The sequence below is a fragment of the Miniopterus natalensis genome, chromosome 19, assembly GCF_054644295.1.
Source record: "Miniopterus natalensis isolate mMinNat1 chromosome 19, mMinNat1.hap1, whole genome shotgun sequence".
Taxonomy (NCBI): Eukaryota; Metazoa; Chordata; class Mammalia; order Chiroptera; family Miniopteridae; genus Miniopterus; species Miniopterus natalensis.
Window position 1 is genome coordinate 34,221,154 of NC_142099.1, and position 17,939 is coordinate 34,239,092.

The window sequence follows — 17,939 nt, forward strand, 5'->3', positions numbered from 1 at the left end:
CCGGGAACTCTGAGGAGAAATCTGGGCCAGGGATACAAATTAGGAATGATTAGTCTGTTGAGAGTAAATTGATGTTTTGCGGGTGATTAATATCTCATCGAGTGCAGAGCGAGAAAGAAGAATGACTGAGAAGGAGCCCCGAGGAGCCAATCATTTAGAGATTTGTTAGAGAAGGTAGAAGGCAACAAATCAGATCCGTCAGGAAAGCTGGAAGGAAACCAGGGGGGCTGCAGCCAGAGCCCATGAAAGGAAGCTTTTCCCACGGGAAGAGCATGTGCAAGTGTCAAATGTGGCCGATAGGCCTGGTGTTTTCTTTAGGAATTAGCAGTATGTGGTCTGGTCGAGTGCAGATCCAGCAGAGTGACTGTCGACTTTAGTGAGTAGGGGTGAGGAAGTGGAGGCGGCAAAGGCATTAAGTTAAAATACTGGTTATGAAATGGACTTTTTGGATGGGGTTGGAGCTAGGGGGAGAGGCCTGACCAAGGGAGTGATATTGTTTTGTTTTGGTTTTTTTGGAAAAGGAATGGTTGAGAATGTTTAAATGTTCAAGAAAATTACCCCATAAAGAAAAAGAAGACTGATGGATTAAGAGAGAGAGTGCTCAATAGATAGTTTAGTCCCTGAAGAGGCAGCCAGAGATGATGATGATGATGATAATTTATTGTGCTCTTGGTTGTTTAGGAACTATTCTAAAAGCATTACCTAATTTAACTCTTACACAGTATCTCTGAGAGAGGTACTACTATCATCATCCCATTTTTAAGATGAAAACACTGAGGCACAGACAGGTACTGTGAGTAACTAAGCCCACGTGATAAATGGTGGAGCTGAGGTTCGTGCCCGGGCACCTCCCTTGAGACTGGCATCCGTAATCACGAGGCCTTACTGTGGGAGCCCCAGCCTAGCTGGAGGCCATGGCAACGGCAGAGAAGGGAAACGGCAGGCATGGGTGGAGGTAAGTGTCGGCTGGGCTAGCGTTTCTCGTTTCCGAGGGCTGCCATAACAAATCACCTCAAACTGGGTGGCTTACCAACAACAGAAATTTATTCTCTCACAGTTTTGCAAGCCAAGAGTCCAAAATTAAGGCACCGTCAACATCTCACCCCCTCGGAAGGGGCTGTGTACCTCCAGCCTCTGCCCGTCTCCACGTGGCTGGCTTCTCTGCATCTCAGATCTCTCTCCACCTTTCTCTTTGAAGGGCGCCTGCCGTTGGATTTAGGGCTCACCCTAAATCCAGGATGATCTCATCTTGAGACCCTTAGCTTAGTTGATTACACCTGCAAAGAATCTTTTTCCGAATAGGGTCACATTCACAGGTTTCAAGCGTCAGGATCTAGACGTATCTTTTGGAGGCCATCGTCAACCCATTATAGTCAGAGAGCTGAGGGCCCCCTGCCCAGTGGATCCCCGTCTTCTGTGGAGTAGGTGAGGGGGACCTCAGGTGAAGAGGGATGAATATCTGAGGAGCTGAGGAAATATTGACGCAGATATTATTGAAATCTGGAGTTAGCCGAGTAGGAAAAAGTACGTTTGTGGAGCGGTGTGGAGAAAACAGATAAAGCGTGTCATTAGTTTATCGTTATGTGACTTTTCTCTAGCAGCAATTAGCAGCCTTGTACAAACGTGGAGAAAGCTGACAGTTGGAGTGACCCAAGTGACAGCCTGGGGGGGGCACGGATGTGAAGGAAGGATAGAGACAGAAGAGGCCTCAGGACACTGTGAGTGGTGGCTTTCTGCGGGCGTGGAAGCGCAGCTAGGCCTGCAGGGAGGCGAGGTGGAAGGGCGGCTGGTGGCCGGGTCATAAAGCAGGCACAACACCAGCTGTAATGGCATGAAGTTAACCTCAGAGTGCGGAATATTGGTTGTGCTATTTCACAGGAAGGCGCGAATCTGGTTGCAGTAGACACAAACAGAAGGTTGAAGGAAACGGAAAAGTCAGAGAAAGAGAAGATCATGTGCTTGGGACTAAGGTTGCTAAGCCATAGGCTCTGTCCCTAGTCACCTGCACTAAGGCATGCCTTATTGCTTCCCAACGCAATTCTACAAATATCAGGTTGTATTTTTGTTCCTGATAATACCAGAGACTTTGCACACCTGGAACAGAGGTTTTACCTGGTTACCTTAAGAGAGAGAGACAGTGCTGGGCATGGGCGGAGACTTCAGGCCGGTGAAATTTTGGTAACATGTTTTCCTCTTTGTTTCATTTATTCCTTCCCTAAGCCCTGCTCTCAGACAGGAATATCTCTTATCCTGTGAATGTGTTTAGGAGGCTGCCAGGAGGCTGAGGTGAGAAAGCTGGAGATCAAGGTTAGAGGCCGACGAGGTTAGAGGAAGGGGACACTCACCGGCACAGTTTTGAGGGTCTGCGACGTTGGAAGGCAGGGGGTTGACTTGCAAATGTTGCATTCAGAGTCCTGGTCCCAGAGCTAAAACGTTTTATTTTTGCCGCTAGGAATTCCCATAGTGACATTATGAGAACTGCCAGTTTTCTAGTACTTTCTCCCTAGAGGACATGGAAATGCAGCTATAACTCTGCCTAAAATTCCAGTGTCCCGTGTCCCCTGCTTTCTGAAGTAAGAGTGCCTGGTACCTACACACCATCCCCTTTCCCTAGAGGGTCAACCATGAGCCAATCACATTAGAAAAAGAACCTCTAATCCTCACAGGATCCTTGAAAATTAGGTATTGTTCCAACTTGAGAGAAGAGAACACTGAGGCTCAGAGAGGTGAGTAACTTGTCCTTAATTAGATGGCTTCTAGGTGACAGGTTTGAATCAAAGTCACATCTATTTCATTCCATCTGTGCTCTTTCTCTCAGTGTCTCTCCCTGTTTTTCTATTTTTTTGTCTTGCCCTTTATAACTAGGTGCCCTGAACAAGTATCTTATTACCCTGTCTGAGCTTTAGAATTAAAAAACAACAGTTCACATAAGATTAATAAATCTTTATTAAAAATTGCTATATTCTTAAATTCTAGTAAGAGTCCTAGCCAGTTTGGCTCAGTGAGTGTTGGCCCCTGGAATGAAGGGTCCTGGGTTTGATTCCAGCCAAGGGCATGTACCTTGGTTGCAGGTTTGGTCCCTGGCCCGGGTCAGGGCAAGTGCAGGAGGCAGTCAATTGATGTATCTCTCTCACATTGATGTTTCTCTCCCCCCCCCCCCTTCCACTTTCTCTGTAAAGCAATGAGAAAAATACCCTCAGGGTTTAAAAAAAAAATTCTAATAAGGGCAATGCTCTGGGTTGGCAAAGGGTCTCTCTCTCCCTTGACATTATTATTTTTGTTGTTGTTACTCTTTTCGTATTTGTGTCCTAAATCTGCTCTCACAGCCCCTGGCTAAGCATGTGAGTTTAACTCATTTTAGAGCTAGTATGTGCCTATAATTAAGTAGGTCTTGGCTATAAAGCTTGCTTTGGTGTATTGTTGGTTGTCTGCTAGTTTGCTGTCATTCTGTTTTACTGGCAGAGGGCATATTTTCCCTCATAATAATCAGGGGTTTTAGAGGAGGCTTTCCCACAATCTGCTGTTACAAATTTAGACACACCCTGGCTTTGATACTTGGCTCAGAGAAGTAGTCAGGCTGGGCCATACGATCAGCACGTCCAGATCCTGATCCCCGGGGTCCCTGCTACCGCAGCCTTCCAGGCTCTTTCCTCCGCCAGCCACACGTCAGCCTACTAACAGGAGAATTGGAAGCAGAGCATGGGGGTATCATTCAAATATGGGAAAAATATTAAAATCAGCTTCAATCTCGGTGCGGCTTGGGGAGATCCAGTTGCTACCACGAAGGATGCACTGGAAGGTCAAGTTATTCAGGCCTTTCTCCTGCACAGCCTTCCTGCTGCCTTACATGCGGGCGCCACCTTACCTGTTTTCCTCTTACTTTCCTGGGTTGGCGAGAAGGGGGTGTTGCTTCTCCAGGGGACCCCTGCTACATTGGGAATGTAATGAGCATGATCTGGAGAGTTGTTCTTTCTGACCCAAAACTCCAGCCTCAAAGCAACACATTGAAATAAAAAAAATTCTGAACTTTTCTAATAATGGTCATGCCACATAAAGGAAACTATTAGAGGTTTTAGGTTGCAGTTTTTTGTTTTTGTTTGTTTGTTTGCTTTTTCAGCTGGTTGCCCTGTATACTCTACTTTAAGACTGGGGGGAGAATCTCAAAGAATAATAGGATTACTGACGATGGCTGCAGACAAGAGCCCAGACATTTTTCATAGTCTAGAACAGAGACTAACAAACTTTTTCTGTAGAGGACCAGATAATAAATATGTTAGGTTTTGTGGCCCTTCTCTTTCTGTGAAATATTAATCTTTGCTTGGATTTACAATCTTTTAAAAATATAAAAACCATTCTTAGCTCGGGATCCCTACAAAAATGAACCACAGGCCCAGTTTGGCCTGCAGTTTGCCAACTCCTGTTCTATAAGCTCAATCTCAATTTTAGAGCAACAAAATATCATGGAAAAAACTTCGAGAGACATGGTAAATTTTGAGAGGAAGCAATGAATGGGAATATCAGGATCAAGCACGAATAATTAGGGAAGAATTTCTGAAAAAGACAATTGAGCGAAAGAAAGGAAAGGGGCCCTGGCTGGGTAGCTTAGTTGGTTGGAGTGTCATCCCGATGCACCAGGGTTGCAGGTTTGGTCACCGGTCAGAGAACATATAAAAGCCAACCAATGAATTCATAAATGAGTGGAACGACAGGTTGGTGTTTCTCTCTCTCTCTCCCCCCCTCACTTACTCTCTCTCTCCAATCTAAAGAAAGGAAGGGAAGGACAGAGATTGTGAGAAAATTATTTAAAGTGACTTGGGATGTGGGAAAGAGGCAGGGACATGGGATAAAGACTGATCAGAGCACCTTGAACAAAGCAGAGACTCTGGACATAGTAGAGACTATGTCCTAGTATAGTTCATGGCAAATACCCAGGAGCGTTGCCGTGTAACAAAGTAGATGGGCATGGGAATTGGAGAAGGACTTTCCTTCCACCTTGGGGCTGACAGCTGCAGTTCTTTTTAAACCGCAGGCCTTTGCACGCGTCCCTGCCCTGTCCCAACGCTGCGATTCAGCGCTTGTTCAATTCGCTTTCATGATTTGAAAAAAATGGGGGACAAGTCCGTGAGTCACTGCTCTGGGGCGTGGGTTGGCAAGGTGAGTGGGAGGAACAGCAATGACTGTGGAGCGCTTTCTGCGAATTGAAACGTAAATGAGGTATTATCAGCCTGCAACTTTCATCAAAATGTAAGATTTCTCCTCCCGGATAATTGAGCGTCAGAAAATATTCAAGATGGAAACAAAGTAAAATCGGAACGTGAGCTGTGAGGTAGGACATGTCAAAGAGAAAGAAAATTAATCTCAAAGGTAAAACCAGGCTGGAAAACAGATAAACAGGCTACTTTTTGCTAAAAGATAATTTGAAAGACAGGAACTTCTAAATACTTTAGAAATATTAGACATCATAAGGAAGACCCATTTCCCCAGAATTTTGACAGAGCACTGAATTAGGAGGCCAAATATCTTGGCTTTCGTTTGCTCCCTACTAGCCTTGTGACTTCTGGAAATTCTTAGCTTGTCTGAGTCTCAGTTTCCTCATCAACAAAATAGAGACTGTGTTTTTCCTATTTCATACTGTTGTTTTGTAAATAGATATTAAAGGGCTCTGTAAAGTATTAAGAACTATGGCAATGACAGAGATTGTATGATTGATAGTATTTTATTATTTCTTATTAGTATTTTAGTAGTGTGTGGACTTCACTCGTCCATAGCAGGCTGTGTACTATGATTGAGAGATTTCCAAATGACCAGCTGCCTGTCAAATTCCTTCTCAGTTGGACTGTGGTTACATGATTAAGTCATTTTCATGGGGTTCAAAGTTTCTATAGTCCTCAGATTATGAAAATAAGGAACATTAAAATGCAAATGTATCAGACAGGACTTGATTCAGCCTTGGACATCTGAGCTCTTGATTAGCTGGTCACCTAGCAATGTCTGGGGAGAATGGGGCAAAACTGCCATTAAATAGAAGGGGCCAAAGAGCTTGGGGTCACCATGAATGCATTAAATCCCATCAGAGCACCAGAGGGGAGCAAGGCATTAAGGAAGAGAGGAAAGGTCTCTGCAAATAACTTCACGACTGTGACTTAGTCTAGTTCTGCTTAGATTTAGGGTTTTTATGAATTGGTAGCCTATGATCTTTTTTCCCAGTGCCCCATTTTTTCCTAAATAATTGTTTTCAGAACAGGATTCTGACAAACCCTCCTGGAGCTATTATGGCAAAGACAGCTAACTTTCCATCCAAAATTCATGCTCCCCTTCCAGGGGCCACCTGGATTTAGACGGGACTGTGGGCCAATGGCACGTGTGTGGATGTGATGTGCGCCTCTTACAGGCTGAGGTGCCTTAAAAGCCAACGGACTTTCTCCGCTCTCTATTTTTTGGCCTGCTCACTGGATATTGCTATCAGTGGTGATGCTGGAAAGCAAATCTTGAAGATGGAACACAAATAAAAGGAAACTGGGCATCTGAGTCACTGCTTGGAGAAGAGCTCTCGACCAGGAACACATACATTGAACTAGAACATGAGCAAAAGATCCACTGGGATCTTTGGGTTTTCTTGTGTCTCGTATCACCTGGATTATTAGCTATGGGCATTCTCCAACCTCTTCAGACTATTCTGTTTTCCACAGGTTGCAGTTGGCTAGCCTTTTCTCTTGAGCAGCGGCCCTGCCCTCTCCCATTTTTCTCCAGATGCTTTCTATCCTTCATGTAATCATGCCCTCAGGTAAATAATGGCATCGACACAGAGCAAAGAGACAGGAGAATAATGGATATTTCATGCATGAATGCATGCATTCATTCATTTTTTCCTGCCTGACTTGACTTCACAGGAGTAGCCCAGCTGCTGGATGGGAGCCAAGGACAGATGTCTAAACTCTTGTGCTCAATTTTTAAAAAGTATAAACAGTAAAGGCCATATGTTTCAATTACATGATTTTAAATTGAGAACCAAGAGGAAGAGTGCTTTCTCAACACTTTACATCATGGAATTTGCCTTTTTCATTTCTTACTTTTTATTTGGCAGGGTGCCCTGGAACTGTAAGATTCATCAGTGGAGCACCCTGTGGTCATTACTTACTAATAAAATTGGCATAAGGGCCTGGCTGGTGTGGCTCAGTTGATTGAGCATCGTTCCATGCACCAAGAGGTCATGGGTTCAATTCCCAGTCAGGGCACATGCCTGGGCTGTGGGTTTGAATCCCCATTGGGGGAGTGCAGGAGGCAGCCAGTCAGATCAATGTTTCTCTCTCATTGATGTTTCTATCTCTCTTTCCCTCTCCCTTCCTCTTTCTCTAAAAATCAACAAAAACATTTTAAAAATTGGCATAGGAAGATCAGAGAGTTGTTTCTACCAAAAACCAAGCTATATGCCTAGAGCACAGGTTTAAATACTTGGATGAGAGAGAAACTGAGAGCCCACATATGGAAGGAGGGTAAAGTCACACATACACAATAAGTAAACAAAACCTAAAAAACAAAACCAACTAAACATAGGAGTTTACATTAGCACAGCAAACTGGCCTCTGAGCTCTCATAACTTTCCCACTTATACAGATTGTGCTCACAGGTCCACTCACAATATGATTAAGTAGAGTTTTAAACCGGCTGTCACAGCCTGCTATTTGAGTAGTAGAGTTGGGTAAAATGTGGCTTCTAAACAAGAAAATTACTCCATAGTCACTTTGGGGTTAAGTGGCGGAATTGAAAACATGCTTTGAGGGTGTCCTCAAAATAGTTATATCACCAGCTGATAGACAGTGGACACTCTCATTTGTCTTGAATAATCCTTTAACTTTCCACAGCTGAGTACACGGCTCTTGGGGGAAGAGCTTATGATGTGCTGGGTTCTGGACGAGACTCCCCAGGTTGGAATCTTGACGCTACCACTTACTATCTCCATGACTTTCGGTAAGTTACAAAAACCTCCTTTTGCCTCCATTTCCAGATCAATACAATGGAGATAATCACAGGGCCTACCTCACAGAGCTACCAGAGGGACTGAATGAGCTAGTAGAAAGGAATCATTACAAAAGTAACTGCTAAAATTGGTTGTTGCTATTTTTTTTTGTGTTTTGTTTTGGGGTAAATGCATTTCCTCTTGTTTGAGCTTATTTTGAACCAGAACACAGCTGATCATGCACAGACACGTTAAGGTCCTGACCAGGTTCCTTCTGCCTTCTCTGGAGCGTGTTCCCTGCACCTGATGTCCATAACTAGCCTGTCCCCCCAGCAGTCACAGATAGTCACGGCCCTTTCTCTCGAGCTGTAGCCTTCTCTTCATCTTCCCTCCACTGATTCCATGTCCCCTGCAATCATCTCCTCATCCCATTGGCAATTTTACACATGCTAGTTTAATCTTCTAGGTCTCGTTCAAGAGTTATAACGATGATTTTCTCTTAAACTGGAGTGGACAGTTTAGTTTAGGAACAGAAGGCAGAGCAGTAACTGTGACAGCGACACAGTCTGTCCGAAAGAGGGGCGCAGGTGACAAAGCAAGCTGCCCTGGGATCCTTGTGCAGGACAAACTGAACATGTTTTGTCTTCCCAACTAAAAACTGTAACAAATTAACTTAATTGCACGTCTAATAGATAGTAACGTATGTAAAATGAATTATTTCAAGTGTCTTTTGCACATAGGACTCTGATGGTTCATCTTTTGGTGGCATGTTTTCTAAGGACAAAAAGAACTCAAGGGAATCTTAAATTTCACGGAGTTTTTTGTGGGGTTTTTTTGCAGGTTTTTAAAAAAATTTTATTTTTGTTTAAAATATTACAGATGTTCCTTTTTCTCCCCAATTACCCACTCCACCCCGTCCCATTTCCCTCCCCAGGCCCTCTCCGCACCATTGTCCGTGCCCTTGGGCTGTACATATATGCATATAAATTCTTTGGTTACTCATGGAGTAGTTTTATTGTTGATGTTGTAATTTTGAAATTATAGCATGTCTAGTGTAGAATAAAGCAGTTAAGGAAAACAGTAGTTTTAATTTAAGAATACTTGGTATACAATATTATATGAGTTTCAAGCGTACAATATAGTGATTTGACATTTATATACCTTACGATGTCGTTACCACACTAAGTCTAGTAACCATCTGTCACCATGCAGACTTACAATATTATTGACTATATTTCCATTCACCTTTTACTCTATCCCCAATTTCCTCTGCTTGGCAACCATTAGTTTGATCTCTGTTTCTATCAGTCTTTTTATTTTGTTTGTTCATTTGTGAGTTTAGATTCCACATATAAGTGAAACCATACGGTATTTGTCTTTCTCTGTCTGACTTATCTCAGTATAATACCCTCTAGGTCCGTCCATGTTGTCATAAATGGCAAGATTTCATTCATTTTTACTGCTGAGTAATAGTACATTTTTTATACCACGTCCTCTTTACCCACTCACCTATTGATGAACACCTAGGTTGTTCCTATATCTTGGCTATTGTAAATAATGCTGAAATGAACATAGGGGTGCATATATCTTTTCAAATTCGTGTCTTTGTTTTCTTTGACTAAATACCCCAAAGGGGATTTGCTGGGTTGTATGAAAGCTCTCCTTTTAGTTTTTTGAGCAATCTTCATATTGTTTTCCATAGTGGTTGTGCCAATTAACATTCCCACCAATAGTGCAACACATGCTCTTTGTTGACTTTATGATAATACAGTAGTCATTCTAACTGGTGTGAAGTGGTATCTCATTGTGGTGTTGCTTTGCATTTCTGTTGATCATTTTAGGGTCTGAGGTTTTCAGTGTATGAAAAAAGAGAAAACAAATAGAAACAAGGAGGTTAATGTGATGAGAGGACAGGAAATAACAGTATGAGCTCAAGCGTATATGATATAAGCTACACATAATCTATGTAAAATATACCATGTACTATATACAATATACATAGTTATATGTATTTATATCAACATAATATATGTCTATATGATATATGGATACATATATAAACACATATACATATATGTGTGTGTACAGAGGACAGAGAGAGAAAAAATGTAAGAATATGCTCTGTCCAGTGAAAGAGCTTAGAAACCATTTTGCTTCAGTAACAGTGAGTCCACTTGACGTTCAGATACTGTTTTCTAAACTATCATTCTCACCAAAAAGAACCAAGAATCCTTAAAGAAAAAGCCAGTTCTATGTTTGAGGCAGAGAAAATTTAAGGTGAGCTTAAGATCTATTATTGTATCAGATTGCTAGAAAATAGTAAAGACTAACTGGGGTCTTGTTAAAGGATGCAGGTGAATGGGCTCTCATTGGCCACGGTCAGGAAAATATGAGCATCAAATCATTGATATGATTGATTGTATCAATAAAAATGTCTGAGCCCATAATGATAATAAAAGAAACAAAATAAAAAACCAAAAAGGAGAAAGAGGAAATAAAAGCTTATTTACTATAATGAAGATTCTTAGTACACAACTCTTTATTCTGAAAATTAGTAACTAAAAGGAAATATTTAAGCTTTACTTTGCATTAGTCAGGACAGGTCCATTTTTCTGCAAACATCAAAATCTCAGTGGCTTAAAACAAAGGCGTTTATGTTTCACTTTTACTACATTTCTGTCTTGAGTGAGCAGGTGTTCTGCTTCACATCACCCTCTCTCAAGGAGGCAAAGTGACAGGGACTTAATAATTTAGAACGCTGCTGGTCTCTGTGGCAGCAGGAAGGAAGGTGCTGGAAAACACACCATATTTCATTGGCTCAAGCAAACTCTATGGCCATGTCCAAGTTTAGGAGGGTGGAAAAGTTCAATCCCGCAATGGAAGATTGTATAATTTTTCAGGAAATAATTTCCTTCTTTTCTCTTATGCAGGAACAGAGTAAAATTCCTCCTGTACTGATCTGGGACTTGCTTCGGCTGATGGAGTGTGGGTGGAAGTGACAGCGCGTTGGCCCGAAGCAGAGACTCTAAGAGGCATCTCAGGATTTTACTCTCTTTTGTACTCACACCATCCAGCAAAAGAAGAGCAACCCCTAGGTGCCATCACTTCTCCCCACCCCACCCCCCAATTTTATTTATTTCTTTTACTTCAAATAATTTTTTATTTTTCAATTATAGTAGACATGCAATATTATATTAGTTTTAGGTGTACAACCCAGTTATTAGACATTCTATAACTTACTAAGTGATCACCCCAATAAACCTAGTACCCACCTGATGCATACAGAGTTATTACAACATTATTGACTGTATTCCCTATGCTGCGCTTTACATTTCTGAGACTATTCTGTAATTACCAATTTGTTCTTCTTAATTCCTTCAGACTCCCTGCTTGAGAGACACGAAACACTGATCTAGACCCTAAAACAAAGCCCAGAGGAGGTACAGCTGAGACACAGGCAAATCACAGAACTGTGAGCAAGAAATGTTTGTTGATATCAGCCACTAAGGTTTTGGGGTTGTCTGTAACTGAAGAAAAAGATCTGTGGTACACCCATCATAGACTTAGAAGGAAGGAAAAACTTGAATGTTGGTGAATCGCCTAAACGATGACCACATTGCCTCTTAAAGGAAAAATTGTTGTGAATATTGCAGAAGATTGCCAGCTAACACACGTAGGAGAGATGATACCACAAGAATCACCGTTTGCCATCTTGAAATATTTGATTCAGGTAATTATTATCAATGAATTTTAGAACCATAGGCAAACGTTTGTGAGGAAATAGAATATTTGGATGAGGCTAAGTGTCACCCTAGAGATCACTTGCACTTTTCAAAAGGTTAAATGTACCTTTAAAATAGAGGGAACCGTTATCATTATTGTCTGCCTCGCTGACAGCAGACAGGTTGACCTTGGGGCCCCCTGGTGTGATGCAATGTGAGGCAAGAGCACTGCCCTTGAAATACCCTTGCCTAAAATGTTTCATCTGTATTTAATTAAGATTTTAGTTCAGAGTTCCAATATGTAAGGATCACAGGAAACAGAGAAACATGTTATATAATGCTACAGAGAAAACACATCAGGAATATGGTAAATTTATGAAGTGATTATGTTACTGTAGATGGTCCGTCTGTGTGCCAGGGAGTCTCCCCCATTGGGGAAGATGGCACAGGAAGGGGGTTCTTGCACTAAGTGTGCCAAAAGCTAGAAAGGTGAATGGACAGGGCCCCAGCCCACCGAAACCTACAAAGATAATGTAAGTGACATCATATGGTATTTGTCTTTCTCTGACTGGCTTATTTGGCTTAGCATAATAATCTCTAGGTCCTTCCATGCTGTTCCAAAGGGTATGAGATCCTTCTTGTTTATAGCTGCATAGTATTCCATTGTGCAAATATCCCACAGCTTTTTATCCACTCATCTACTGATGGGAACTTGGGCTATTTCCAGATCTTGGCTATTGTAAATATCACTTTCAGAATTCTTAGGATATATTCCCAGAAGTGGGATCATTGGTCAAAAGGCAGTTCCATTTTTAATTTTTTTGCTGAAACTCCATACTGTTTTCCACAGTGACTGCACCAGTCTGCATTCCCACCAACAGTGCACTAGGGTTCCCTTTTCTCCACACCCTCACCAGCACTTGTTGTTTGTTGACTTATTGATGGTTGCCACTCTGACAGGTTTGAAGTGATACTTCACTGTACTTTTAATTTGCATCTCTCTGATGATTAGTGACATTGAGCATTCTTTCATGTCTTTTGTCCATCTGTATATCTTCTTTGGACCAGTGTCCATTTTTAAATTGAATTATTTTATGTCTTAATTCTGTTGAGTTGTATGAGTTCTTTATATATTTTTGAAATTAACCCCTTAGCAGATGTATCATTGGCAAATATCTTCTCCCATACAGTGTGTTCCCCTTTTCGTTTTGTTGATGGTTTCTTTTGCTGTGCAAAAGCTTTTTTGTTTGATGCAGTCCCATTGTTTACTTTTTCCTTACCCCTAGGAGATATATTGGCAAAAATGTTTCTAAGAGAGATGGCTAAGATTTTACTGCCTATTTTTTCTTCTAGAATTTTTACGGTTTCATGACTTACATTTAAATATTTTATTCATTTTTGAGTTCATTCTTGTATATGGTGTAAATTGGTGGTCTAGTTTCATTTTTTGCATGGATCTAATTTTTCCTACACCATTTATTGAAGAGACTGTCTTTTCTCCATTGTGTGCTCTTGCCTCCTTTTTCAAATATTAATTGACCATAAAAAGGTGGGTTTATTTCTGGGCTCTCTGTTCTGTGCCATTGATCCATATGCCTGTTCTTGTGCCAGTACCAGGCTGTTTTGATTACAATGGTCTTGAAGTATAGTTTGATATCTGGTATTGTGATCACTCCAACTTTGTTCTTCTTTCTCAAGATTGCTAAGGATATTTTGGGCCTTTTTTGGTCCCATATAAATTTCTGGAATATTTGTTCTAGATCTGTGAAATATGTCATTGGTATTTTAATAGGAATTATGTTGAATCTATACATTGCTTTGGGTAGTATATACATTTTAATGATGTTAATTCTTACAATCCAGGAACATGGCATATACTTCCATTTGGTTCTATCTCCCTCAGTTTTTTTGTCAATGTCCTATAGTTTTCTTTTTTTTTTTTAAATACACCTTTACTGATTTCAGAGAGAGGAAAGGAGAGGGAGAGAGAGAGACAGAAACATCAATGATGAGAGAGTCATTGATTGAGCCCACAACCCGGGCATGTGCCCCAACTGGGAATCGAACCCTGACCGCCTGGATCCTAGGTTGACGCTCAACCGCTGAGCCACGCCCGGCCGGGCTGTTCTATAGTTTTCTGAATACAAGTCTTTTACCTCCTTGGTTAAATTTATTCCTAAGGCCCCGCCCAGTGTGGCTCAGTGGTTGAGCGTCAACCTATGAACCAGGAGGCCGAGGTTCAGTTCCCGGTCAGGGCACATGCTGGGGTTGCTGGCTCCATCCCCAGTCGAGGTGTGCAGGAGGCAGCTGATTGATGACATTTCTCTCTCATCAGTGTTTCTATCTTTATATCCCTTTCCCTTCCTCTCTCTCTAAAAATCAATTAAAAACATATTTTAAAAAATTATTCCTAAGTATCTTCTTTTGTTGTCGTTGTAATAGTAAATGGGATTGTTTTCTTTGTTTCTCTTTCTGATCGTTCATTATTGGTGTATAGAAGTGCCATCAATTTCTGGATATTGATATTATATCCTGCTACTTTGCCAAAATCATTTATTAAATGTAGAAGTCTGTTGGTGGAGTCTTTAGGGTTTTCTGTGAACAATATCATGTCATCTGAGAATAATACAGTTTTACTTCCTCCTTTCCAATTGGGATGCCTTTTATTTTTTCTTCTTTTCTGATCACTGTGGCTAGAACTTCCAGTACCATATTGAACAAGAGCGGTGAAAGCAGACAGCCCTATCTTGTTCCTGATTTTAAGGGAAATGCTTTTAGTTTTTGCACATTGAGTGTGATGTTGGCTGTAAATTTATCATATTTTGCCTTTATTATGTTGAGGTATGATCGCTCTATTCTCACTTTACTGAGAGTTTTTATCATAAATGGATGCTGAATTCTATTGAATGCTTTTTCTGTATGTATTGATATGATCATGTATTTTTATCTTTCATTTTGTTTATGTGATATATTGCATTTATTGATTTTCAAATATTGCATGTCCAGAATAAATCCCATTTGATCATGATGTATGATCTTTTTAATGTATTGCTGGATCCTTTTTGCTAATATTTTGTTGAGGATTTTTCTATCTAAGCTCATCGGGGATGCTGGTCTATAATTGTCTTTCTTTGTAGTGTCTTTATCTGGTTTTCAAATTAGGATACTGCTGGCCTTATAAAAAGAGCTTGGGTCTTCCCTCCTCTTGAGAACTTTTTGGAATAGTTAAAGAGGATAGGTGTTTGTTAGTTCTTCAAATATTTGGTAAAATTTGCCTTTGAACCATCCCATCCAGGACTTTTGTTTACTGGGAGTTTTTTTAATTACTGCTTCAATTTCATTAGTTGTTATTGGTCTATTTAAGTTTTATGATTTTTCCATGATTCAGTTTTGGAAGACTGCATGTTTCTAGCGTTTTGTCCATTTCGCCCATGTTATCCAATTTGTTGGCATAGAGTTGTTCATAGTATTTTCTTATAATCCTTTGTATTTCTGTGATATCAGTTGTTACTTTACCTCTTTCACTTCTGATCTTATTTATTCGGGTCCTCCCTATTTATTTGTTGATAAGTCTAGTTAAAGGTTCATTAATCTTGTTTATCTTTTCAAAGAACCAGATCTAGGTTTTATTGATCTTTCATATTGATTTTTTTCAGTCTCTGTATTATTTATTTCCACTCTGATCTTTATTATTTTCTTCATTCTACTTACTCTGGGCTTTTCTTGTACTTTTCTAATTATTTAGGTGTAAAGTTAGATTGTTTACTTGAGATTTTTCTTGTTTGTTGAGATAGGCCTGTAATGCTATGAACTTCCCTCTCAGGACTGCTTTTGCTGTGTCCCATAGATTTTAGGTGGTTGTGTGTTCATTTTCATTTGTTTCCAGGTAGTCTTTTTAAAATTCCTTTCTTGATCTCATTAGTAACCCACTCATTGTTTAATAGAATGCTATTTAGCCTCCATGTGTTTGAATGTTTTTGAATTTTTTTATTGTAGTTGATTTTTAGTTTCATGCCATTGTGATCCTAGAATGTGCTTGATATGATTTCAATCTTCTTGAAATTGTAGGGACATAATTTGTGTCCTAACCTGCAACAGACAAACTCAACTGTCAATAGCCAACACCTCCAGCAGCTGGGGAATGAATGCTTCTTTGTGGGCTCAGGGGCTCTGAGTGGTGCTCTACAGCCTCTAATCCAGTGATCTTGTGATTTTGGGCCTAAGGAAAGGGTCCTTGAGTGACCATTTTTGTCTGGGCTGGTACATAACTTAAAGAGCTAAAGCAGAGTGACCCTGTATTTTGTTTTGCATTCAGCTATCCTGAGAATAAAAAAATTGAAAGTAGGAAAAGAACTTCTTAAGGAAGAGCCACATAGTGAGACTTCTCTGAGTAAGAAAGCCTAAATATAGTGGAACTGGACAAACAACTCAAAATTGCAGCCTCTTTAAGCAAAACACCTGCTCTGTATCTACCTTTTGTGCTTCTGTTTGCTGATCCACCTTGGTTTTTACCATTAATTAAAGTTGTACTTCTTCATATTGCCAGTAGGGACAGTAGTGTGTAATCTTCAAGGGCATGTGATATGACTTTATGCGGCTGAAGTTCAACTCAACTTCTACCACTTATTAGTTGTGTGATCTTGGGCCATTCACATAACACCTCTAGGCCTTTATTTCCTCATTTATAAAATGTGGATAATAATAGTTCTTACTTTGCATGGTTGTTAGAAACATTAATTAAATTAATACTTCTAAGCACCTAGGTTAGTGGCTCAGAGACAGCTGGTCACCCAGGCCAGAAGCTAGTATGTAAATCTTGTCCATCTCATATGTACAAAAATCCTTAGCCAGGTGTGTTGTTCATGTGTGTGTGTGTGGGGGGGGTATTTTTAAAAGAAGGATGTTGTGTTATCTTTGAATAAAGGTAAAAGGAGGGAAGATAGATGTAGTGGATTGTTGAAGGACTAAAAGTCAATACATAGAAAAAAAGCTGAAACTGATATTTGGAAACCACAGTTTCACTGAAGCTGGAGCTTGGTGGAGGAACATCATTTGCCTCCTGGGAGGTATCTGTTGGGACTTAATAGGGAAAACCAGGCTGGAGCTGTAGGTCATGCCCTTGACATTTTAAGCCAACAAACAGCAGGCCCAAGTGATTCATGAAGCCCCTGGTATCTAGGGCACCTTCATCCCATGGTTCTAAGGCATGTTCTGTTATTGAAAATATATCCTGGCCATATGGTCAGGAAGATGTGGGATCCAGGTGTTGTCAACACAACTTTTATGTGTCACACACACATGCTACTCCATTTGCCAAAGCCAATTCAATCATCCTAGGCCTGTCCTATCTCTCCTTCCTATCTTCGGTCCCACCTGTTATCCCAGTTGTTACTCACCCAGCGTATCACTGGTTGCATTAACTCTTTCCATCATTTTATAACTTTCCCCTCATCTACTTTGGTAAATAAGATATAAGAAAGGAGCGAGAATAAACTGGTAGCCCCAACTGGTGTGGCTCAGTTGATTGAGTACCATCCCATGCACCAACATGTCTTAGGTTCAGTTCCCAGTCAGGGCACATGCCCAGGTTGCAGATCGATCCCAGGTCAGAGTGCATGTGGAAGGCAGCCAATTGACGCTTCTTTCTCTCTCTCCCTCTCCCTTTCTCTCTCTCTCTGAAATCAATAAAAACATACTTCTAAAAAAGAGTGAATTGGAAAGTTTCTGATTATGCAGAAAACCTTAGGTATCAAAGGACCATTTGGCATAACCAACTCTGCTACTTGTCACTATTAAATTCAAAATTAGACTCTCCAGAATAAATGAAAAGCCTGAGGTTACTTTTTATAACACACAGATGGTATGATAGATTATTATCATTACAAATTCATTAATAAATGATTAATATAAATTTGGGGATATAAATACCAAAATAAGCATTCTGAACCCCATGTTATTTCAAGAACAGTTCAGCACAAGGGAAGTTCCTTCAGCCAGGCTTCCCATTGGTATTTAAAGGTTAACTTAATGTCAGGGTCGGTGATCAGTTTTATCATAACCTCACCTGATGGCCATCATCCCTACCATCACCCCTGACTCAGCCTTGTCACTAGTATTGTCGATATGAACAGCATTGGCTAGATGTAGAAATCAAGGAATAAGAAAGAATTAGAGATGACTATGAGGTTTGGAGCCAGTTCACTGGGACAACTGTGTTTCCACTAATAGTAAAAGAGGAGTCAGGATGAGAAGGTACTTAG

The 17,939-nt window shown here is 40.6% G+C and overlaps 1 long non-coding RNA gene across 3 annotated transcripts in view; it reads left to right on the forward strand.

Moving 5' to 3' along the window:
• The window catches only part of LOC148090950 (uncharacterized), a 73,322-nt gene that overhangs the window by 52,271 nt on the left and 3,112 nt on the right, over positions 1 to 17,939 (forward strand). For 2 of the 3 annotated variants that reach the window (XR_015716122.1, XR_015716123.1), the window contains exons 2-3: positions 7,863 to 7,968; positions 10,888 to 11,687. This is a non-coding gene — a long non-coding RNA (uncharacterized LOC148090950). Of the gene's footprint in view, positions 1 to 7,862; positions 7,969 to 10,887; positions 11,688 to 17,939 lie in introns of those variants that run through there. The other variant, XR_015716121.1, reaches the window with a different exon arrangement.